Here is a 25194-nt window from a genome sequence, read left to right as displayed (position 1 = left end):
ATGAATCAATGGCTCCAAGGCATCCCATATGGCTCAATATATCTCACATAACCTCTATGACAAGTATCAAGTCTCAGCTCAAAGGATTGATCATTCAATTGTTCAGAAAGTCAACAGTCGACTAGGTTAACCTAAAAGTCAACTGTGGGCAAAGTAAAGTCAAAACTCCTGATTTTTTGTCAAGATCCTAATATTGAAGTTGTTAGAACAAGATTTGTTCTGATCAATTATCTTAGTTTTGATGATAACAATAATATGAATTTTGCTTAAGATAATATGGTACTCTAATCCAATGCAATTTCCTTTTCAGGAAATATATAAAGAGTATGCATAATTCAGCGCTCAGAAGCTTTGTCTCAAAAGTTTCAGCATGCAACATCAGAACATGGCCTGGCAAGACATCAGAAGATGGTCGAAGCAGAATCAGAACATGGGTCTATGGAAGCATCAGAAGAACATGAGATCAGAAGCAGAAGCACTGAAGTTCTGATGGTATCACGCTCAGAAGCACTTCAAGGCCAGAAGATCAGAAGATGCTTTGCACCAAGCTGTTTGACTCTGATGATATTCAAACGTTGTATTCACAAACATCAGATCAGAAGAAAGTACAAGTGGCAGGCTACGCTGACTGACAAAAGGAACGTTAGAAGCTATTAAAGGCAACGTCAGTAGACACAGCGTGAACAAGGCTCGAGGTAGTTGACAAAAGCGTATAACATTAAATGCGATGCTGTACGGAACACGCAAAGCATTAAATGCACTCAACGGTCATCTTCTCAAACGCCTATAAATATGAAGTTCTGATGAGAAGCAAGGTTAACGACTCTGAACCAAATTCTGTGAATATTAACTTGCTGAAACGCTGTTCAAATCAAAGCTCAGAATCTTCATCTTCATCAAAGCTCACTACATTGCTGTTGTAATATATTAGTGAGATTAAGCTTAAACGTTAAGAGAAATATCACTGTTGTGATTATAGCTTTTAAGAAGCATTGTAAAACTCTTATTTGATTACATTAAGTTGTAAGGAACTAGAGTGATCAAGTGTTGATCAGGATACTCTAGGAAGTCTTAGCTTGTGTCTAAGCAGTTGTAATTAGAGTGATCACGTGGTGGTCAGGATACTCTAAGAAAGTCTTAGCTTGTGTCTAAGCATTTGTTCCTGGAGTGATCAGGTTGTGATCAGGATACTCTAGAAGACTTAGTCGCGGACTAAGTGGAAAACCATTGTAATCCGTGCGATTAGTGGATTAAATCCTCGGTTGAGGTAAATCATCTCTGCGGGGGTGGACTGGAGTAGTTTAGTTAACAACGAACCAGGATAAAAATAACTGTGCAATTTATTTTTATCAGTCAAGTTTTTAAAGCTACACTTATTCAAACCCCCCCTTTCTAAGTGTTTTTCTATCCTTCAATTGGCATCAGAGCGCCGGTTCTAAGGTGCAAGCACTTAACCGTGTTTAGAAAAGATTCAGGAAGAGAAAAACGCTTCAGTAAAAGATGGCTGATGAAACTGCAAAGTCTACATCTACATCTGGCTCTGCTGAGCAACACAACGGTAACAATGGTTATACTAGACCGCCGGTATTTGATGGTGAAAACTTTGAATACTGGAAAGATAAACTGGAAAGTTACTTTCTTGGTCTAGATGGTGATCTATGGGATCTTCTGATGGATGGTTACAAACATCCGGTAAATGCCAGAGGCGTAAAGCTGACAAGGCAAGAAATGAGTGATGATCAGAAGAAGCTTTTCAGGAATCATCATAAATGCAGAACTGTTTTGCTGAATGCTATCTCTCATGCTGAGTATGAGAAGATATCTAACAGGGAAACGACCTATGACATATATGAGTCCTTGAAAATGACTCATGAAGGAAATGCTCAAGTCAAGGAGACTAAAGCACTTGCTCTAATCCAGAAATATGAAGCCTTCAAGATGGAGGATGATGAAGACATTGAAAAGATGTTTTCAAGATTTCAAACTTTGACTGCTGGATTGAGAGTTCTCGACAAAGGCTACACCAAGGCTGATCATGTAAAGAAGATCATCAGAAGTTTGCCCAGAAGATGGGGCCCAATGGTGACTGCATTCAAGATTGCCAAGAATCTGAATGAAGTCTCTTTGGAAGAGCTTATCAGTGCCTTGAGAAGCCATGAAATTGAGCTGGACGCAAACGAGCCTCAGAAGAAAGGTAAGTCTATTGCATTAAAATCTAATGTTAAAAAATGCACTAACGCTTTTCAGGCTAGAGAAGAAGATTCTGAAGAATCAGAATCTGAAGAAGAAGATGAATTGTCCTTGATCTCCAGAAGGCTAAATCAACTCTGGAAGAACAAGCAAAGGAAGTTCAGAGGCGTCAGAAGTTCAAAGAAATTTGAACGTGGAGAATCTTCTGATGACAGAAGATCTGACAAGAAGAAGGCTGTCTGCTATGAGTGCAATGAGCCTGGACATTACAAGAATGAGTGTCCGAAACTTCAGAAGGAGAATCCCAAGAAGAAGTTTCATAAGAAGAAAGGTCTTATGGCAACCTGGGATGAGTCAGAAGATGATTCAGACTCTGAAAATGAGCAGGCTAACTGTGCGCTGATGGCGACAGAAGATGACGGATCAGAATCTACATCAGAATCAGATTCTGAAGAGGTATTTTCTAAACTATCTAGAGAAGAGTTAGTTTCCAGTCTAACAGAGCTTCTTGAATTAAAAGCTCATCTTAGTATCAAATACAAAAAGCTGAAAAAGCTATTTGAATTTGAAACTAAGAAGCTTGAGTTGGAAAATTCTGAATTAAAAGAAAAACTTTTAAAATTATCCAATAATGTTGGATCTCCTTCTGATTCAGAAAAATCCACTCCCAGTCTAAACCATATTCTAAAAGAATATGATTTAAGTTTCAGGAAGTTCTTATCTAGAAGTATTGGCAGAAGTCAGCTAGCTTCTATGATATATGCTGTGTCTGGAAACAAAAGAGTTGGCATTGGTTATAAGGGTGAAACCCCATACAAACTTGAACCTGTTGATAAGATGAAAATCACATACAAGCCATTGTATGATCAGTTCAAGTATGGCCACTCACATGATATTAGGCACACATCACATGCACAAAGCTTTCACATAACACACAGTAAGAAGCATGTGACACAACCTAGGAAATATCATGAAACTCACATTAAGAATTATCATGCTGTTCCTCCTATTGCTTACAATGTTAAACCCAAGTTCAATCAGAACTTGAGGAGAACTAACAAGAAAGGACCCAAGAAGATGTGGGTACCAAAGAAAAAGACTATTTCTTTTGCAGATTCTCTTGGCGACAAAGAAGATAAAAGTCAACATGTCATGCCACCTGGACTCAAGTTGGTCTCAGCACTTGAAGGGAAGAAGGACTGTCTTCCAAGTTCTGGTACTTAAATCTGTTGAAGAAACCATGTTTGTAGGAGATCAGAAAAGAAAGTTTATTAGTCTTGGAACCATCTGTTTTGTTTGTTTCTAAAGCAATGGTGTTTCGTTCTTGATTATTCTGAATGCTCTAAATGCTACAGAATATACAATATTGAAACATTGATTGTGGACGAATCAATAAATATCTGGTTTAATGATAAACTTGTTTCTGATGAAACAAAGCAGCTTAAGAATTTCTGCAGATACAGTTTTGTCTTATCAGAAGCTGCAGAACAAAGAAGTGAATCTTCAGAAGCTGTGTATATCAGAAGGAATGGATCAGAAGATCATTCAAGATCTACATCAGCACACTTCAGAAAAAGTGTTTCCAGAAGAGAAACTTGATCAATCAGAAGCAGTGATCAGAATCAAAGGGCGTAAAGTCTATTCATATTCTACAGCTGACATCCATTATCTGATGATGAACACGTGTCTGTACGGTTAGTACAAAGCGTGCAGTTGAAAAGACGCCGACCTAGGTAACTGTTTTAAATCATTTCATTTACCACGATCTCTCTCCTCACGTCACTCGTCATTTAATGAAAATGATTTCTTTTGATTTTGAAACTATTCATTCTGTTTATTTATTTTTTTATTTTATATTCGTCTCCTTATATTCTTTTCAAATCATATCATATATCTTTTTCGCTCCCTTGTTTCTCTTTCTTCTTGCATTCTCTCATTTGAAAAGTTCTTAGTCGCTTCTAAAACCCTAACCGAAAACCCAGAATTTTGTTCTTCCTAGCTGTCCATTCTATTTCAATGGCTGCTTCTTCATCTCAAAATGTTGATTCATCTACCCTTCTCCATATTCAAGATGAAGTTAATCAGGAACTCACTCCAGTTGTTGCGTGCTCCATTCCTAAGGATAAATTAGACGTTTTATGTGAACTTATGGTTGATTTTGATAACATTGAAGAACATGGTTTTCATCTCAAAGAAGATATAATTTTTCAAGGATGGACTTCTTTGTTTGCTGAGTTCTGTGGACCAGTCTACCCAGATCTTGTCAAGGAATTCTGGGTACATGCAGTTGTCGCTCCAAAATCCATATTGTCTTTCGTCCATGGAAAGTTTGTGATAGTAACTGAGAACATCTTAAGGGTGATGTTTGATTTGAGAAACGCTGAAGGAGCTTTTGAAATCGATAAAAGGGAAGATTGGGAAGATGTGTTATCTACTCTCTACCCAGACATAAATGAAACAAAGAATGTCAAGGATTTGAGAGATCTCTACAAAATCTGGACCAAAATTCTCCTTGGGTGTTTCTATCATAGAAAAGGGACACATGCTTCTGACTTCATCAACAATGAGCAAAAATACATTCTGTACTGCATTGCCACTAAGAAAAAGGTTGATGCTATCTACATTATCTTCAACCATATGTGGAAGGCTGTGAAGGAGTCCAGAAATGCCTTCAGAGAAAAAAGTTGTACCATCATTCCGTTTGGTAGAATTATCTCAAATCTTCTGGTTCATTCCAAGATTGTTGAGAACCTGGAATCTGAAGGTATTATCAAAGACCTTGCTGTCACAACTGGGGCCTGTCTGAATGCCTTCACTTTAAAGAAGATGGTAGTGATTAAGGCTATCATTAAAACTCCTCAACCTCTTGCTGGAACAAGAATCAGAAGAGAACCAGTTCTAGCTGAATTTAAAACCTTCTTCAATAGTGAGGTACCAAAAGTCAGAACTAGGTATCTGAAGTCTCAAAAAGAGGACAAAAGTCTTAAAGATCAAGAGAAAGGAGCTCCAATTATAGTGAATCGCAAGAAGGAAGAAAGGACCAAAAGAAAGTTTGATCATCCTGCTGCTACCACCGAGAAAGAAGTGGTCCCAGAAGAAGTCATTGTAAAAGTTGTTAAGGCTGTTTCTGATGACTTTGTGAAGAAAAAGAAGGAAGCTGAGAAAAAGAAGAAGAAGTCAAACAACAATGCTGAGATTGTTGAAGTTGTTGAGAAGAAGAAAACCAGAAAAAGGAAGATGATCCTTCAAGAATCTGATGAAGAAAATGTCTCTCAAGAGGCTAAGAATCAATCAGAAGTTCTGGCGTATGTCAGAAGGAAAGAAATCTCTAGCGGCAAAGCAAAGATTATTGAAGAGCCGAAGAGTAAGAAGCAAAAGAAGACTGAGGATGTGGCCAAATCTTTTCTGAGAGGTTCCAAAGGTATATGCATTTCTGAACCTGATTCTGCTCCTGCTGTTCGTTCAGAAGTTGCACCAATAGAGGTTGTCCCTACACCTGAACCAGAAAAAGCCACATCAGAATCACCTGTTTTTGTCCATATTCTTACACCTCCATCTTCTCCTATAACCATTCCTTCCTCTCCACCTACCATCAATCCTGTTCTGGATATACCACCCCTTCAAACTCTCTTTCCATCTCAATCTTCTCCCAATGCCACATTTGAACATACTCCCTCCACCTCTCAAAACAACCTTTGTGATTCTCCTCTTCCAACCTCTGCATCACATGAGCAGCTGCTCCGTGATTGCAACTACACTCCCAAGCCTCGTCCTGAAGGTGAAATGGTAGTGTTAGATTCTGATACTGAAGCAGAATCTTCTTATAGGTTGGATAGAGAACCTCATCCGTACTTCACTTCCAACCCTGCCTTTTCAAAAACCCCAATAAACTTCCGCCCTGTATACCCTATTGGTGTAGTTTTTGAAACAATAAAGAGGAATCTCAGAAGTATCTTTGATACTCTCAGAATTGCTGAAAGTTCTGGATTGAATGATGTTGCTATGCGGAACTTCTGGAGGATCTTTCGCAGAGAATCAGATGCTCTGTTTTTAGAACTTCAGGAAGCCTGTGTAGCTGCTGCCCCACGGCCTCGTGGAATTCTGAGGAATTTTGAAGACTTCTGGTTTGCTAGTCTCAAAGGAAGACATCTGTTGGAAGAGAAGCCCTTCTTGGATGAGATGGAACAATTAAGACTGGCTGCTGAAATGGAAGCAAATCCATGCAGGGATATTGTTATCTTTATTCCTGATCATCCTGTTCTGCTCGGAGACTTCAAGACTCTCTTTAACTATCTGAGGGAAAACCCTTCTAAGAAAGACCCAAGCTTGGTCATTCCGGAAGTTGTTGACCCACCAGAAGTTGAAGGTCCTTCTGCTCCCAGGAATCTAGCTGCCATTCTTCAGGCACTTGAGAATGGAGAAAAAAAAATTAAAATAACCATGTTTGATAAAAAATATACAAGAAAAACCATGTTTTCAGGTAAATTACCAAACTGTCTAGGTTTGGGACTGACTAGAAGTGAATGCGCCAGACCATTTGGCGCATATATACACAACTAGCCAATCCATTTGGCGTAAACCCTAAAAAAATTAGGGCAAATGGGAGTAGCCAATCCAATTGGCGCATGCACTCCTATAACAACACATAGGCGCCATTTCATTTGGCTACTATGTGTTGTGTCTTTTTTTTTTTAAAATTTTACTTGTTTCCGGTATTTTCGCACACCGGTTCGGGTATATATCTGATAAATCGATTCTGGAAAGGGTCTGAAAAATATATTTTGGAAAAACAGAAGAATATGTCTGAATAATGTTTGCCTTGGCAATTTCGGTTATTCACTAAAGCACAATTTATTGATGAAAAACGGAGGCAAGGTTATAAGAGGCGGTAAGCGAAACTGATACGTTGCATTAAAAAAAAATACAGATTATACTAAACTTGCGACGTTGTCGAGCCACGATTAGGGCATCTTTTGATATTGTGCCCCACCTGACGGCAAATGCTGCATTTTCGTTCCATTTTGTCGCGGACGTCCATTTCGGTTCTAATCCGTGTACTATTGGGACGCCCTTTTTTCTTTCGCCGCATTGCGTCGTTGTGCCAAACTACCTCTCCTTCATACTCAGGCCAGTAATCCTCCTTGGCCACCACAGGAAACGCAACACTGTAAACTCTGAGCAATGTCTGAGTCTTGTAAATCGGAGACAGTAGTGATATAGCGTCGCGGTGGGCATACGCACATGCAGCTATGACGTGTGAGCAAGGCATACGAAAAGCTTGAAACCTTCCACAGTCGCACCAATCTTCGTCAAGAAGAACCCTATATTGTTGCCTTGGCAGTCCCTCATTGTGGTCAATTGTCTCGCGCACACTGAACGTGCGATTGAATCGGTCGAAAGAAGTCACCTGATGAGTGTTCGCTTTTGCCGATTGCTGTTGCATAAATTTCATGCAACTATCGCTTAATAGTTGACCAGCTTGCCTAACATCACCCCATCTCCTGCCTCTTGTTGAGAAGAGTGAAGCCATCCTAAAGTATGTGGCCTCCACAAGTGCTGTGATTGGAAGGTTACGGATGCCTTTGAAAACGCCATTCATGGATTCCACAAGATTAGTTGTCATATGGCCCCATCGCACGCCATTGTCGTATGCCCTTGTCCATTTGTCCCTGGAAAGATTATCTACCCAAGTACCTGCCTCTGGATTTGTCATTACAATCTCACTCCTATAATGCTGGAACGTGGGTTGGGTCAATGCATAACCAGCATTGACTAGGGCCTTTCTTAGATGTCTGTCCTTGATCTCCCGCATGAAGTTTTGGGCGATGTGGCGAATACAATAGACGTGTTTTGAAGGGGGGTCATGCCATCCGTTCGCTGGATTATTGTAAGCACTCTCTATGGAAGCGTGCCTATCAGAGATTAAACATATGTCAGGCTGGGGAGCAACATGTTCTCGGAGGTTCCTTAGAAAGAAACTCCAAGCCCACGCAGTTTCACCTTCGACGATAGCAAACGCCACTGGAAATATGTTGCTGTTCCCGTCTTGTGCAACCGCCATGAGCATTGTTCCTTTGTATTTGCCGTATAACCATGTCCCATCAATTTGAAGTATGGGTTTACAGTGTGCAAAACCTCGGACGCAAGGTTTGAACGCCCAAAAAAGCCGATGGAATATTCCGTTTCCTTGGACAGGGTTTCCATCCGGTGCATGCGCGGGCAGTGTCTCTAGAATAGTAACAGTGCCAGGTGCGTAACTGTGTAGCGCATTGAGGTATCGGGGAAGAATTTTGTATGACTCCTCCCAGTTGCCGTAGACTGTCTCAATTGCCTTTGTTTTTGCAACCCACGCCTTTCTGTAAGATGGAGTGTAGTTGAAGGTTGTAACGATGTGTGATATTATATTTTTAACCTTCAGAGACGGATCAGAGCTTACGAGAGGCAAGATCTCCTGACATATAAGATCGGCACTGAGTTTTGTATGATCCTGGGAATTGTTAGGGTTGACACACGTGTGTTTCTGCGTAATCGACCCTATTTTCCATGCATTACTTCTCTTCCTATAAGAGGCCAACAGTCTGAACCCGCACTCTGGATTTTTACAAGTGATTACATACCGTTCCAGGTTTGAACGGTCTACTTCAAAATCAACGTTGTTCGCCATGTGCCATTTTTTTATTCTTCTCAGACATGCCTCCTTAGAAGGAAACTTGTCTCCTTCCTTTAATTCTTCGTCATTTTGTATGTAGGGTGTGAAGAAGATGTCTGATGATGGTTCGTCACCTTGGAGGTTCAAGTTACTCATATGTGCTGGAGGTGCGTACGCATGAGCTGGAGGCACCAACGTTTGCTGCTCGTCGTCGGATTCCTCGTTGACCATGTCGTCAAATTCAGTTTCCAGATCGTCTTCTTCCTCGTCAATGACGTCAACCTCGTCTTGCTCGTTGACTGGTGGGTCAATAACTTGTGACTGGACAACATTAGTTTCTTGTGTCTCAACCTGAAGAGTAACGTACAGCTCGATGGAATCCAACCCAGAGTATTCGTGGGTGGTAAACATATCTTGCAAGTCTTCGTCATTGGCAATTTCCATCTCGTAAAACTTGACGGTGTTGTCTTCATTGAAATTGGGACATTGGTAAAAAACGCTTGCAATAGGACCCATTGCAATCTTAGAGTATAGTCGCTGAATGAAGTACGAAAATGTTGCTCTTTTGCTCAACAACAATGGTACAACCTGAGTGTTTCTCATCACAAAACCGGCTATCTCATGAGAGTAGGTCTCACCGTTCAGATGGGCATGCACAAGGTACTGGGTTGATGAAGTCATTTTGACTGGGAAAGTGTTTGGGTGTTGTAAGCTCAAGTCAGATTGGATAAAATTGTTGGTGTGGGCTGTAACGTTTAGAAAATATTGGGTGGCCTTATAAATTGTGCTTCTTACATCCTTGCCAACACATAGACACGCTGATCTATGTCAAGTACCCCATCACGCGTCTGATAAGATTCCTGATAAGATTCCTGCAACGATTCCTGATAAGATTCCTGCAACGATTCCCCCTAGACAAAGCATGCATGCAGCCCTACATCTAGCAGCTAGTTCTGAAATAAATATTTATATATATATATATATATATATATATATATATATATATATATATATATATATATATATATATATATATATATATATATATACATATATATATATAAATATATATATATATATATATATATATATATATATAAATATTTATTTATATTTATATATTTATTTATTTATGTATATATATATATATATATCAATATTTATTTATAATTATATATTTATTTATTTATATATATATATATCAATATTTATTTATATTTATATAATTATTTATGTATATATATAAATATTTATTTATGTATATATATATTTATTTATTTATATATGTCATGTACCCTAGCATGCGTCTGCATATGTCCTGAAACGATTCCTGATAAGATTCCTGCAACGATTCCTGATAAGATTCCTGCAACGATTCCCCTTAGACAAAGCATGCATGCAGCCCTACATCTAGCAGCTAGTTCTGAAATAAATATTTATATATATATATATATATATATATATATATATATATATATATATATATATATATATATATATATATATATATATATATATATATATATATATATAAATATTTATTTATATTTATATATTTATTTATTTATGTATATATATATATATATATCAATATTTATTTATAATTATATATTTATTTATTTATATATATATATCAATATTTATTTATATTTATATAATTATTTATGTATATATATAAATATTTATTTATGTATATATATATTTATTTATTTATATATGTCATGTACCCTAGCATGCGTCTGCATATGTCCTGAAACGATTCCTGATAAGATTCCTGCAACGATTCCTGATAAGATTCCTGCAATGATTCCCCTTAGACAAAGCATGCATGCAGCCCTACATCTAGCAGCTAGTTCTGAAATAAATATTTATATATATATATAAATATATATATATATATAAATATTTATTTATATTTATATATTTATTTATTTATGTATATATATATATATCAATATTTATTTATAATTTTATATTTATTTATATATATATATATATATATATATATATATATATATATATATATATCAATATTTATTTATATTTATATAATTATTTATGTATATATATAAATATTTATTTATGTATATATATATTTATTTATTTCTATATTCATGTATATGTTTTTATTTATATATATACATAATATATATTTATATATATATATATATATATATATATATATTTATATATATATATATATATATATGTTTATATATATATATATATATATATATATATATATATATATATATATATATATATATATGTTTATTTATTTATTTATTTATATAGCGTAATTAATCTTCAAAAAACCATAATTAACACAACGACCACATTAATTTTAATTGAACGATCCGGTTTTGGCAACCCAAAACAACCGGTATATCACAATATTACATTGCAAAATAACAAATAAAAACTTGTAGTACACGCTCGATCGTTGCAACAAAGAAAACAACACTTAATCTAAACTACTCAAGTATCACTGCAAGAACAAGTGGATCTTCAACGCCTCGGTTAACCTCTCCACTGTATGTCCAAAACATTAGATCCACGTCCACATCGTCTTTCACACGGTCCCAATAATACATGTAGGTGCCTTCTGGATTATTATCCGTCAACGTAATGTATGGACAACGGTAATCTATCTGTTTAACTTTTCTGGTTGGACCATCTAGTTGACGAAACCCAGTGTTGATGGCTCTAACAATTCTCTGGAAATTCCAGTGGGGGTTAAGGCAGACACGCATGTGCCTACCTTCCTCAAAAAAAACGACAGCCTAAACTGAGTTCATTTTTTAGTGTTTGCAGTAAGAATGAAGAAAGAGTTGGTACTTCAACTCCACACACTCATACCTATATTTATAGGGGGTGAAATACAGAGGAAAATAACTTTGTTAATTATTAATAACTTAAACACTAATAGGAAACTTGGTAATGTTAACAAAACATTTCATTAATATATGCTCAGAGCATTTAATTGGATGGTACAGAAGTAATTTAAAGGGTAAAGAAATTGCGACATCTAGGAAATTACAACGGTTAGGACAATGTCTTCTCTGTCCTCCATCATTCGAGTGCATTGAATGTCGTCCTCCATAGTCTCCCACCAACGCTGTCTTTCAAGAAAAACACCGCCCCTTGTTCTAAGTCTCTTGATAGATCTGATTTGTTCGCCTGGACTCCACTCTCCGTCCAAAAACCTTAAGAGGGTTCTCTTAAGCTGGTCCATGGTTTGAATGTTCCAAAACAACACCTGCATAGGAGGTTTGACGGCAGAGAAAATGACGTATCCAGTCCTTCGACGATAGTCCGGTTGATAGTCGAAACGCCTCACAGGGGGTGGAGGCTCTGTAGTCCGGTGCGAGCTATCTGGCCTTATTCGAGATCTCATTTTTTGCTTGTGTGTACTAATGCACACAGTAAACCCTAATTTATAGAGGGTCTGAAGTCTTGCCTTAGGTCTGGATCACAATTAGGGTTTCGTATACAAGGCATACACGTAAACCCTAATTTTGAAAAAAAAAATAGGGCCTTCTAATGCGCCAAATGGAATGGCGCATTAGTTAAAAAATTCAACTGCAAGTCGCCAAATGGTTTGGCGCATAAGAAGGAATTTTAGGAGAATAAGCCAAATCATTTGGCGCATATGTATTATGTGTGGACCCCCAGGGGCCCACCTGGTCCCACATGGTCCCACCTGCATGTTTTGAAACGATTCCAGGAGTTACTGTAAACCAGCATGGGGTTACTGTTAACAAGCATGCGACTGCAAAAATTTCTGATAAGATTCCTGATCAGCTTCCTGCCAGGATTCCTCCTACTCCTGCATGCATGCTACTCGAGCTGTCACCTAGACCTGAGCTGCATGCATCCCACCATGCCTTGTCACCGATAGTTTGACTGCATGCATGCCAACACATCCTGCAGAAGCAACACCAAACACTTATGGCTGTGTTGACATGTCAAGCATGCATGATGTTACCGTTTTTTTCCTCATCAATATATAAAGCACTTGGGATTCTGGAGATACATCACCATTATCACTCATCTACTCTTAGAACAATCCTTTTGCAATCAGCTTACGAATTTTCAGCCTTTAACCATGTCTCTCCTAACCATGGGCGAAACACACAGAGGAACCCCCCAGAACATCGCAACCTTCGTAAGTGTATCAGTATTACTTTAAAATCATGCAACTGTCCCTGATAAACTAACTGCTTTTTTTGGGCATGCTTACTCTTTTCAGAACGTTCAACGTTTTCGCACTCGTAGTAAACATACCATCGCTCCGGACGACCGCATTATACCATACCTGAACATTGCTGGTTTCGGTCCGATTAGCAGGATCGCCGAGTCTTCTATTGACCACAAGTTTGTTCTTGCTTTGCTAGAACGCTGGAGGCCCGAGACACACACCTTCCATCTTCCAACAGGGGAGTGCACCATCACCCTTGAAGATGTTCATATGCTACTCGGCCTTCCTGTTGATGGTAAGGCAATTAATGGTTGTGTTATGCAGGCGAATAGCTTATGCCAAGAGGCAATTGGAATAGACTTGATAGAAGGAGCCGTTGGTGCTAGGGGGCAAGGTGTTAACCTCAAGAGGTTAAAGGAGCATTATAAAATTTTTCACTTGAATGATGCGTCTCCCCAAGAGACCATACTGCAGAAAACTAGGTGTTATGTATTGTTGCTTATTGGAAACGTTTTGTTCCCGGATAGCACGGGTAACACGGTTAACTTTATGTATCTTCGTTTGCTAATGGATTTTAGTAGAGTAGGTCTGTACAGCTGGGGGTCTGCGGTACTGGCTACCTTGTACCAGTCACTATGCAAAAACGCGGTTGCTGAGTCCTGCACATTCTATGGATGCGCCCTGTTGGTGCAGGTGTGGGGGTGGTGGAGGATGCCCATACTGGCCCCAGTTAACAACGGAAGTTGGGACTTTCCGTATGCCTTGAGGTAATTTTTTACTATACCATTTTCTCCTTACACATTCTACTCCATTCTAACTAAATCATTATTTTTTTGTTGTAGATATTGTGTGAAAAAAATGGACTTCACACGTAATCCGCGGTCAAATATCACAATGTACCGCTCGCTAATTGATCACCTTGGACCCCATCAAGTATTATCTCTAATTCTTTTCTTCTTTTTTATAAGTATTTTCCTTAAAAAAAATTTCCCGAAGTAATGTATAAATCTCATGCATCCAGTTCATATGGCGACCGTATCTCGAGTGTGAGTATGAGCCTAGAGCTCAGGATGCAGAAATCTGGACGACAAAATGCTGCTTAATCCGGTACAACATAATAGAAATGCATCAAAGTGACCGGGTGATGCTTCAATTTGGGATGCGTCAACGGATACCCGACCCTCCTGTTGACTTGGGAGTGTGGCACCTAAAAAGAGTGAACCATCAATGGACACACCAAAACTGGAAGGATTTTGCACCCGATCATCGCCAGATGTGGAAGAACCGTCGCCAGTATGTCCTAAACTTCCCCGTTAGTGACCATGAAATGAAACCTTCTCCTGAGTACATGAGTTGGTATCGTACAGCCACAACCCCTAACCTGTTTCTTGCAGCTCCATTCTATTTGAATGATCCCCGTGCACAGAACTACATCTTGCCACAACAACAACAACCGGAAGAAGAACCACAACAACAACAACAAGAACAACAACAACTCCGGCAACAACAACGACTTCAGCAGCGACAACAACAAAGCCTGCAACACCGCCAACAACAACTCCTACAACAGCAACGACAACAACAACTCCAGGAACAACAACAAATCCAGCAACAACAACAAAATATTTTCAGTACTCCATCCCGTTCCGCACGCAACATCCGCCAATCAAATATGTTCCAATCCCAATCTCAACCATTACAAGGGTATAAAGACCGCCATCCTTCCTCGGACCAATATCAGACCCACTCACAACCATTCGGATTTGCAACATTTGTTGGGTCCTCAAGGGGATTCGGCCAAAACCTAACTCCCGGTTCATATAGCCTTCATCTTAGTCCCGACGATGGTCCTCATGGTGAATCCTCTCACCGTGGCGCCCCCTCCGGCTACGCAACACCTACAAACCAATTCGGCTTTAACCAAGGTAGTTCTAGTGTTGCGGGATGCTATGAACCGGAGGTCTTTTCCCACCCCACTCCACCACCACGAATAAACACATTTGAGGGAATGGGTAGCCGACTTTACAACAGCGGTTTTCCGGATAATTATGGGGGCGTCGACGAATTCATAGACAGCGATCCACGCGACATCCCAGTACCAGCCCCCGTGACACAAACCCAACAAGAAGCACAAAGGGGCAGGGGTAGGGGTAGAGCTAGGGAAAGAGGCGGTGTCAATATTCGCGGCGGAATCAACGATCGCGGTAAACGTGTCATTACAAGACCAGGTTGCGGAACGGATGGCTATCTTGGTGATGGACGTCATTGATCATGTTGTTGTATTTTTCATTAATCTTTGGTATCGTTTCTGAAATTAATTGTAACCGATGTTTAGTTTTTAAATTATATTGTAATCGATGTTTAGTTCTTAAATTATATTGTAATCGATGTTACAATTTTGATTTTCGTTTTCTGCATTACATTTATAAGGCGAAAAAAATATTTTACAAATTTATTTCTGTAAATATCATAACAAATAAAATAAAAAAAAATTTAAGTTTAATATATTCAACTAAAATGAATTAAAAAAAAAAATTAAAAAAAAAAATTAAAAAAAAAAAGCCCTAGAACTAAGGCGCCAAATGGTTTGGCTTCTAGGGCAAAAACCCTAGACTTATGCGCCATTCCATTTGGCGCAAACATATTGGATTTTAGGGCATGCCAATTCATTTGGCGCATGCACCCAAAATTTACACTTATACGCCATTTCATTTGGCGCATTCAGTATTCTGATATCCCAAACCTAGACACTTTGGTAAATACCCCGAAAACATGGTTTTTTTCGTATTTTTTTTATCAAACCTGGTTATTTAAATTTTTTTTTCGAGAATGGAGACTCGGAAATTCCTGCTGCAGAATATGGAGATGCTTCTATGCAAGAAGCAGATGTTGAAGATCATGTTGCTGAATCAGTTCCTGTTGAGGAAATCCCTGCAAATGATCTATCCATGGAAGTTACAGATCAAGTTGCTATTCCTGTGGTTGAAAGCGGTGAAACTTCTTCTGATCAATCTTCTCGTCTTGCAAGGACTCTGGAAGAAATTCAGAAGCGACAGGATGAGCAAAGCTCACTCAATGCTGAGTTTAGAACTTTCATGGTGAGGCAAGATGGACACAACAATGAGGTTCAAGAGATGCTGGCCAAGATCCTGTCAAGGCTAGGGCCATCTTAGATTGAGTCTGTGTTGTTTCTTTCTTTTTGCTGCATCTGTTTTTGTGCATCTTGTCTTTCTTCTCTGCGTATACTTCTGTACCTGTTGTTTGAACTTCAATGAAATCATCCTTTTTCCTCCGTGTGTTTCTTTTTGTGTGTCTCTGAATCTTTTCTGTTTTTTTTGATGATATGACAAAAAGGGGGAGAAGATAAATGATAAATGATTTGATTAATCTATCAGTTGCTGGGTAAAGCTCCCACACATTTACTAACAAGAACTGCAAGTTCTATATGGTTTAAGTGTTTTGCAGGTATAAAGAAGTGAAGAGAATCTTCAAAGCAAAACCATAAGAAGCGTTATTCTGTAAAAAGAATAAGCTTATGGAAACTGAAGCAAGCTGAGTGCTGTCAAGCTTCAGAATCAGAAGCACTGATAATAGAATTTGATCCAAAATTTGTCTATTTGCTTTGACAAAATTCTATTTGCTCTGATACATTATTTTAGCCTATATGGCTCTGATACATATCATGTGTTCTAATATACATTTTATGTTCTGACTCGTTCATGCTGACTTTTGTCGTTTAGTTTTTGTTCTGTAACATTTCAGGATGTAGAGATGCTCTGATGATGCTCTGGTACATTCAACAATGTTCTGATACAAATCTAGCATGAAGTGATGTTGGTAGAAATTCAAAGCTCTGAAGCTATCCGAGGGAAGCAGGAATCAGAAGTTGTGAATGTTCTGAAGATCAAAGAAATTCAAGTTCTGAAGCTGTCCTAGATGGAAGCAGGAATCAGAAGTTGTGAATGTTCTGAAGATCAAAGAAATTCAAGTTCTGAAGCTGTCCTAAATGGAAGCAGGAATCAGAAGCTGTGAGTGTTCTAGGGATCTAAAGAAATTCAAGTTCTGAAGCTGTCTGTCATACCCCAAAATTTGCCCGATCAACTCATGTCTTTTAATTCATCAAGGATCAAAATTAAGAATCATGGGGTTTGACATTCCTATTGTCAAACCTGCGTTCTTATAAGATATCTTGAGTCAAAATGGGGGTTAAAATCAGAAAGTACTTGAGCTCAGTCATCTAGCTCATCTATTCCGTCTTCTTGAGGTTTCAGTCCATTCTCACAAATTATTCACATGGTTTATTATTTATAATTAGTTTAATCATTTTATTATTATAACTAACTATTATTAATTAGTAGTGGTTTTAATAATATTATTATTAAGATTATTATAATTATTTTTAACTATTATTGTTATAATATACCATGGGTTAATGGGGTAGTAATTTATTTGGGCTAAAAGAAAAAAAAGATCAATTGGACAATGGGCCCATTAGAAATTAAAAAAAAAACCCTAATTTGTACCTTATAAAAGGGGGCCAATTTCTAACCAACTAATCGGGGGGGCCTAGCCTCTCGTTCTCACGTACAGTATAGTAATAGTTTCCTTTGTACATAAGACCTCTACCAATTTTTCATTCAACCAACTCACCACACTTTTACGTATAGACTTCCACAAAAATCACACAGAAAAAAATTCCTTCTTTTGTAAAGGCAAAACCCTTTGTTTAGTGTTGCCTTTGTACATTAAATCTTAGCCAATCTCTAACACTTGATACAAAAGTCATACTTATTTCATAAGCAAATTATTCACAAGCATCACCATGTTCTAACTATGAAACAAATTCACAACGTATAACCAGTCTGAACACAGAGTTGACTCAGGGCCATTAACATTCATTGACTATTAACAACAACACATTCAGAGCAAGTCTTAATATGAACCTAGCACAACAAACAGCCGCCTCCGGAAGAATCGCAAAAAGCTCTTTCAATCTTCCCTCCGACGTGCTCAGATCCAACACGGCCATCACTACTGGAAACGGCGATCCGAGACCTTCAGCTTTCGCGAACCGCAAGAGACTGCGCCCAGATCCGGCGCCGACGAAGGCCCCTGCACGGCCGTTGTCCCTCTTTCGATACCGTCAATCCAGATCCAGAAGCAGCCAACATCCACACCTGACGCTGTGACGAGCATCCCTCCGCTCATCACGCAGCCACACGGCTGTGACTTCCTCTGATCGATACGATCAACACCAGAGTTACGACTACCGCCATCGAGGATCAAAGAGAAAGGTCTGTGAGATGAAGAGAATACGATGGAAAAGTTGGGGTTACCTTTGCTGTTTTTTACTGGTTCTATTATTATTCTATTCTATCGGCCATATGTCACGTTGCAAGTGTCTATGGATATGTTGTAAGAAGTGAATTGCTACTTTACCACAAAAGGTACCAAGAAGTGGAAAACAGCGTCCCCATGCTTCAGGTTTTTTTTATTTTTTATAGTATTTTTTTTTATTTTTCTTCTATTCTATTTTATTTTCATTATCTCCTATTATTTTGGTTAATATTCAGTAGAATTAGGATTTTAGTTTTGTGTTGTACGACTTTGGGTCCTTAGATGTCTTTTATGTATACAGCACCTATATTAGTACATGCACCTCTCTAATCTACCATTTAATTTGTCCATTCTATTAGATAAAACACATCCCTTTCACGTTCCTAGATTTTTTTTTTCTAAAAAAAATTAGTTTAGGTTAGTTCTAAGTCTATTTAGATTATTTTTCAATTTATAAAATCATATATAAAAAAACATATCCTTCTTAGGTTAGTAACGATTTTGATTAGCTTAATTTATTAATTTTTTAGTTTAGGTATTTTATTTTGGTTATAAAAATAATAAAAAATACATAAACACCAAAATTATTTTCTCTTTAGCTTATTTGATTAAACATTAAAAAAAATCTAGAATTGTTATCAAGGCATTAGGGTTTGTTCGATCCCATTAGTTTTCTAGCCAAATAATAGAATTTAATTTGTTATTCGTTTCGACTAAATCTATTGGTCGCGATGGGTAATAATTAATCCTTTAAATAATTAAATATAAATTAAAATAACAATTTATTCTGCTAAATGGTTTCAATCATTTTTATTGGTTGCGATGATTAGCCTATTTTCTTCATTTTAATTCATTATTATTTTTAATCGAATCAATCGATTACGAGGGGTAATGATACAAATTAAATTATTAAAATTCCTAAAAATACTTTTATTTGTTATTAGTGATAATTGAATCCATCAATTAAAATTGATAACGATACAACTACTAATCTTTTAACTATGGTGATCGAACCTATTGATCATTGCGGTTAATAGTACATACTAAAATCAGGGTTGTACGCCCAAATCTAAAACCTTTTCAAACTACTAATACCAAACTACGGATTTTCATCCTTTTCAATCAGGCAACTCAAAATGCCTTTCCAAACATAAAACAACTTCAAACACCTCCATACCAAATTCTAATCCTAAGGCGTACAACCCTTCCCCGAACTACGTTGACTCTGATTCTCCATAAGGAGATACGTAGGCACTTGGCAACAAGGCGAGTCCCCCTCTTCAAAATCCTAATCATGTCATTATAATTCTGTTTGCCACATTTCTTTATAGACCTTGCCACATAGACCTTTATCTTTGAATGTTAGCCTTTAGGAAAAGGTTGAGGGTGCCTAACACCTTCCCTCGACCTGAATATAGTATCTTACCCTGATCTCTATACTGCGTAGGGTTTCCTATTCGCCCTTCAGAATAGGTGGCGACTCTAAACATTAATTTTTAGGGCAGGTTGCTACACTGTCCAATGGAAGCAGAAGTCAGAAGCTATGAATTCTCTGAAGACAGAAGCTTATGTGATCGTCTCTACCGAAATAATCAGGGAAGTCTTTTATTAAAGTTCTTCGAGTATTTATTTCAGGGGGAGATTATTTATCTCAGGGGGAGATTGTTAATCTCAGGGGGAGAGATATTCACATGCTTATGCTATAGCTGTGTAATTTGTCTTTTGCCGTCTGCTCTTTCTGATCGCAAATTCATATCATTTATATATGTTTTTGTCATCATCAAAAAGGGGGAGATTGTTAGAACAAGATTTGTTCTGATCAATTATCTTAGTTTTGATGATAACAATAATATGAATTTTGCTTAAGATAATATGGTACTCTAATCCAATGCAATTTCCTTTTCAGGAAATATATAAAGAGTATGCATAATTCAGCGCTCAGAAGCTTTGTCTCAAAAGGTTCAGCATGCAACATCAGAACATGGTCTGGCAAGACATCAGAAGATGGTCGAAGCAGAATCAGAACATGGGTCTATGGAAGCATCAGAAGAACATGAGATCAGAAGCAGAAGCACTGAAGTTCTGATGGTATCACGCTCAGAAGCACTTCAAGGTCAGAAGATCAGAAGATGCTTTGCACCAAGCTGTTTGACTCTGATGATATTCAAACATTGTATTCACAAACATCAGATCAGAAGAAAGTACAAGTGGCAGGCTACGCTGACTGACAAAAGGAACGTTAGAAGCTATTAAAGGCAACGTCAGTAGACACAGCGTGAACAAGGCTCGAGGTAGTTGACAAAAGCGTATAACATTAAATGCGATGCTGTACGGAACACGCAAAGCATTAAATGCACTCAACGGTCATCTTCTCAAACGCCTATAAATATGAAGTTCTGATGAGAAGCAAGGTTAACGACTCTGAACCAAATTCTGTGAATATTAACTTGCTGAAACGCTGTTCAAATCAAAGCTCAGAATCTTCATCTTCATCAAAGCTCACTACATTGCTGTTGTAATATATTAGTGAGATTAAGCTTAAACGTTAAGAGAAATATCACTGTTGTGATTATAGCTTTTAAGAAGCATTGTAAAACTCTTATTTGATTACATTAAGTTGTAAGGAACTAGAGTGATCAAGTGTTGATCAGGATACTCTAGGAAGTCTTAGCTTGTGTCTAAGCAGTTGTAATTAGAGTGATCACGTGGTGGTCAGGATACTCTAAGAAAGTCTTAGCTTGTGTCTAAGCATTTGTTCCTGGAGTGATCAGGTTGTGATCAGGATACTCTAGAAGACTTAGTCGCGGACTAAGTGGAAAACCATTGTAATCCGTGCGATTAGTGGATTAAATCCTCGGTTGAGGTAAATCATCTCTGCGGGGGTGGACTGGAGTAGTTTAGTTAACAACGAACCAGGATAAAAATAACTGTGCAATTTATTTTTATCAGTCAAGTTTTTAAAGCTACACTTATTCAAACCCCCCTTTCTAAGTGTTTTTCTATCCTTCAGAAGTATCATTCACCATTTGATCAGGTATTGATCATGGTTCATCAAGGAAAGATCTAAAATCAACAAATAAAAAGGTTTCTAAATTAGGGTTTATATAGGAGAAAGTCAACTGAAATTTGACCAGCCATAACTCTCACATGGTACATCATAAATTTTCCATCCAAAGCTTATTTTGAAGGAAATTTGATTCTATACAATTTTGTCTCTCACATGCCAAGTCCAAAAATGCTTCATTTGGGAGATATGGACCAAAACATTATAGGTCCTTTTCAAAAGTCAATAAAAAGTCACTTTTTTCAAAAGGACATATAAGGAGCATGGAAAATAATTTTGATATGAGACCAAAGACACTAGTTAGAGGACTCTCTAAGGTTTCTATAAAGTCCTAGAACACTTCCATACCTCAAAAATTGAGAGAGATAGACCTTGTCAAAGTTGGGCTATTTTGGAGGGAAAAATGTGAAGAAACTTGAAACTCTTTTCAAATGGGCCCATATTTTTAAGGCCCAAACTCCTTCCTCATGATATAAGGGGCCCATAAATCATAAGCCACGAATTTATTTGGTTTAAATTAATTTTATAGAATTTTTTATTCATTTAAAATTCAATAAAGTTAAAGAAAATCAAAAAGATTTGAAAGAAAATTTGTTTGGCATCAAATCCAATCTACATTTACTCCAAAACTCAATCAAATTTCGTGCATTGGATAATTGGAACAAGTGAATAGAATTTTGGACAATTTTAGAAAGATTTCATGGCATATTTCAATCAAATTTCCAAACAATTCAATCCTTGATTCAAGAGAGATTTGATCCAATTTTATTAACCTAAATCAGTCCCTATGAGTACCCAAACAAACTAAAGGCAAGGGTTCACGTTTTCTGCAGCCAAAGAACCCTAACTCGAGTCAAGAAAATTCAAGAAATCTCAAACTTCAATTCTTTGTTACAAGGCGATTCAAGGCATTTTGTTGATCCCAATTCAGTCCCTGAACGATCCTGAAGGTGTCCCAATCATTCACACTGCTTCATACATTCAGAATACTCCCTAATTGTTCAAGGTTTGTCTAACTTTAATTTGAATCGATTCCATAAAATCATGCATCCATTCCCAAAACCAATTGCATATTTGTGTTTAGTATATTGTGTTGATCGATTCTCGAAAGTCTTGGATGTTATTATGCTGTTATAAACATATTGCCATGCTAGGAGTCGAAGCTCCAAATTGGGGGTTTTTACTACAGGTAAAATCAGAGCATATGATTGCCATGGATAGAATCGTGAGGTCAAGGCGAATTTGACCATGGCCTCGCGAAAAATTTCCTTGCCCTCTAGGTCGTATTCGTTATTTTACAGGTACAAAAAGAAGGTCTTTTACAGCGCGCTTTGCAACAAGCGGTGTAAAAAATCGTGTTGCAGAAGTTTGTTGGAGAAGACGATGCGTTGTCACGCTCTGATTGGCGTGTTTCAAATAGTTTTGGCGCACGTGGAAAGAGAAGGTGGTGACCAATCCCATGCTCTTCATACGCTCGCGTATGATGCTCCTCCTCTATATCAGCCACCGGATCATCATCTCTCCAGATATTACGTTCTAGAAAGCGCCGGTCTACCGTGTTCCATCAGTCATGCGCCACACTGGATCCAGCTAAGTTTTTCTTAAATTTTATTTATTTATTATTATATAAACCGGTTTTCATTTATAATTATATATATATATTGTTTTTTTTCTTTTCTTTTTAACTCTTTTAAAATAAAGTTTTTATATATAATAAAAATTTCTACTTTATATTTATTTATTTATAATACTTATTTTATTTATTTATTTTTATTTAATTTTAATTATTAAAATTAGTTTAAATTCATCTAAATATTTTTAATAAATTCTTATTTATTTTATTTTAATTCATAAAAACATAAAAAATGATTTTTCCCGATTATATTTATTTTCTTCGATTTAATTAATTAGGTTGCGAAACCAATAATTAATTAAATCAATTTGTCATTTTATTCTATTTAACGCCCGAATCAGGGTTTACAAGAACATTGCCCTACACTAAAAAATATTTGTCTTTTTCTGTGCCTTTTTTCAGGGTTGCTCTTCCAATACATCCCAACTACGCGCCTGATCAAGATCCGAAGCTAAGTATTCAAATTCATTATTATTGTCTTAAAAGTCTATTTTGTTTCCTTTTAATTAGGGTTTACCTTTTGAACTCCGCATACACTCACATCTTTTTCTGCCTTTGCTTTTGACAAACATTTCCAGGGTCAACCCCGAGGCTACCTCTGACTGCCAACCATATCAGATCAAATTCAAAGCTAAGTGCCTATTTATTTAATTATTTATTTTAATTTCTTTTATCCTCTTATTTTTTAGGGTTGGCCATGTTTGCCTCCGAACCGATAATGCACTCACCCTACTTTTGCCTGTTATTTTTTCCATCTTTTCAAGTTTTGCCAACCGCCAAAGCTTCGAATATTGGTAACCCTAAACCCTGATCTTAATTATTACTTGTGTTAGACCTATAGCATTATTATCCCGCTGGTTTCATTTTCCCTTCCCCCCGTTGGTTTCATTTTCCCTTCCCCCATTATTGCTTTAATTGTTAATATTAGTTGCTGTGGTTAGTAATTCTAGGGAGTGCAAGACTGTAATTAACCTAGAATAACTAATTATAAGATAAATATCTGAATCAAACCACGTGATTGTTGTCGCGGGGAAAAATCGTTGTCTTTTTTCGGGATGAGACACCTGATGCCTTCTTTGGGCTCGAGTGCTCAAAAAATGATTTTTCTTTTGTACGGACCAAACTTTTTATTGTTTCCAAAAGAGGAAAAGGAAAAAAGATACAATAACCTAAAAGTGGGGGGAGAGATCTTTGGGTAAGAGGGTTGGTTATACGAAGGGAAGGTATTAGCACCCAACGTATCTATAGTACTCTATAGGTTTCTTTGCTTTGTTTTTCATTCCATGTTATTGAGAGGTTCTTGTGAAATAGGTGGGACCTAAGGTGTTTGTTTGATTATGCTCGCAAAGATCATCGCGATCCTCTGCATACATATCCCTTAGAGGGAATCAGAGCATCTGTAGCTCGGGGTCTACGGGTGCTAAGGTTTGAGTGGTTTTTTGTTTTATTTTGCTCGCCAAGGATCGACCTTGTGCCTACGTATTCTCAAAGGGATGTTGAGAAAGTCAGAGCAATCGTAGTTGCCACTTATGCTAGTGGAAGCAAAGGATAAGAGACAAATGTCATCTAAATGTTCGATGTATCTAATCTATATCATCACATACATCTGTTTGATTTTTGTTTGAAAATCTTTTCATTATAAGCCCGGGGCCATGCCACTTAGGGTGCTTAGAATGATAAAGATGTTTTTGTTGTTTAACCAGCCTTGTGGCAAAAGTTTCAATGAAGTCAGCTTTGTGACAAAAACTTTGATTAATCAGCCAGCCTCGTGGCAAAAGTTTCAATGAAGTCAGCCTTGTGACAAAAACTTTGATTAATCAGCCAGTACGGTGGCAAAACGGTTTGATTGATTAGCCAGCCTTGTGGCAAAAAAGTTTGATTGATTAGCCAGCCTTGTGGCAAAAAAGTTTGATAAATTAATTGTTTGTGATGATATATAAGAGATACTCCTATCATAGAGATGATAAATGTCTAATCTCCTAGGGTATTTGATTTGGATATTGGGGATGCTTATAAGAAGCCCGTGGGTCCTTGTACGAAGCCCAAGAGGAGGCTATCCGAGGGTCCTTGCATTGTAAGCCCAAGAGGAGGCTATGGGAGGGACAATCCAGGGTCCTTGC

The sequence above is a fragment of the Vicia villosa genome, linkage group LG2, assembly GCF_029867415.1.
Source record: "Vicia villosa cultivar HV-30 ecotype Madison, WI linkage group LG2, Vvil1.0, whole genome shotgun sequence".
NCBI classification, from domain to species: domain Eukaryota; kingdom Viridiplantae; phylum Streptophyta; class Magnoliopsida; order Fabales; family Fabaceae; genus Vicia; species Vicia villosa.
This window is presented reverse-complemented; position numbering follows the sequence as displayed.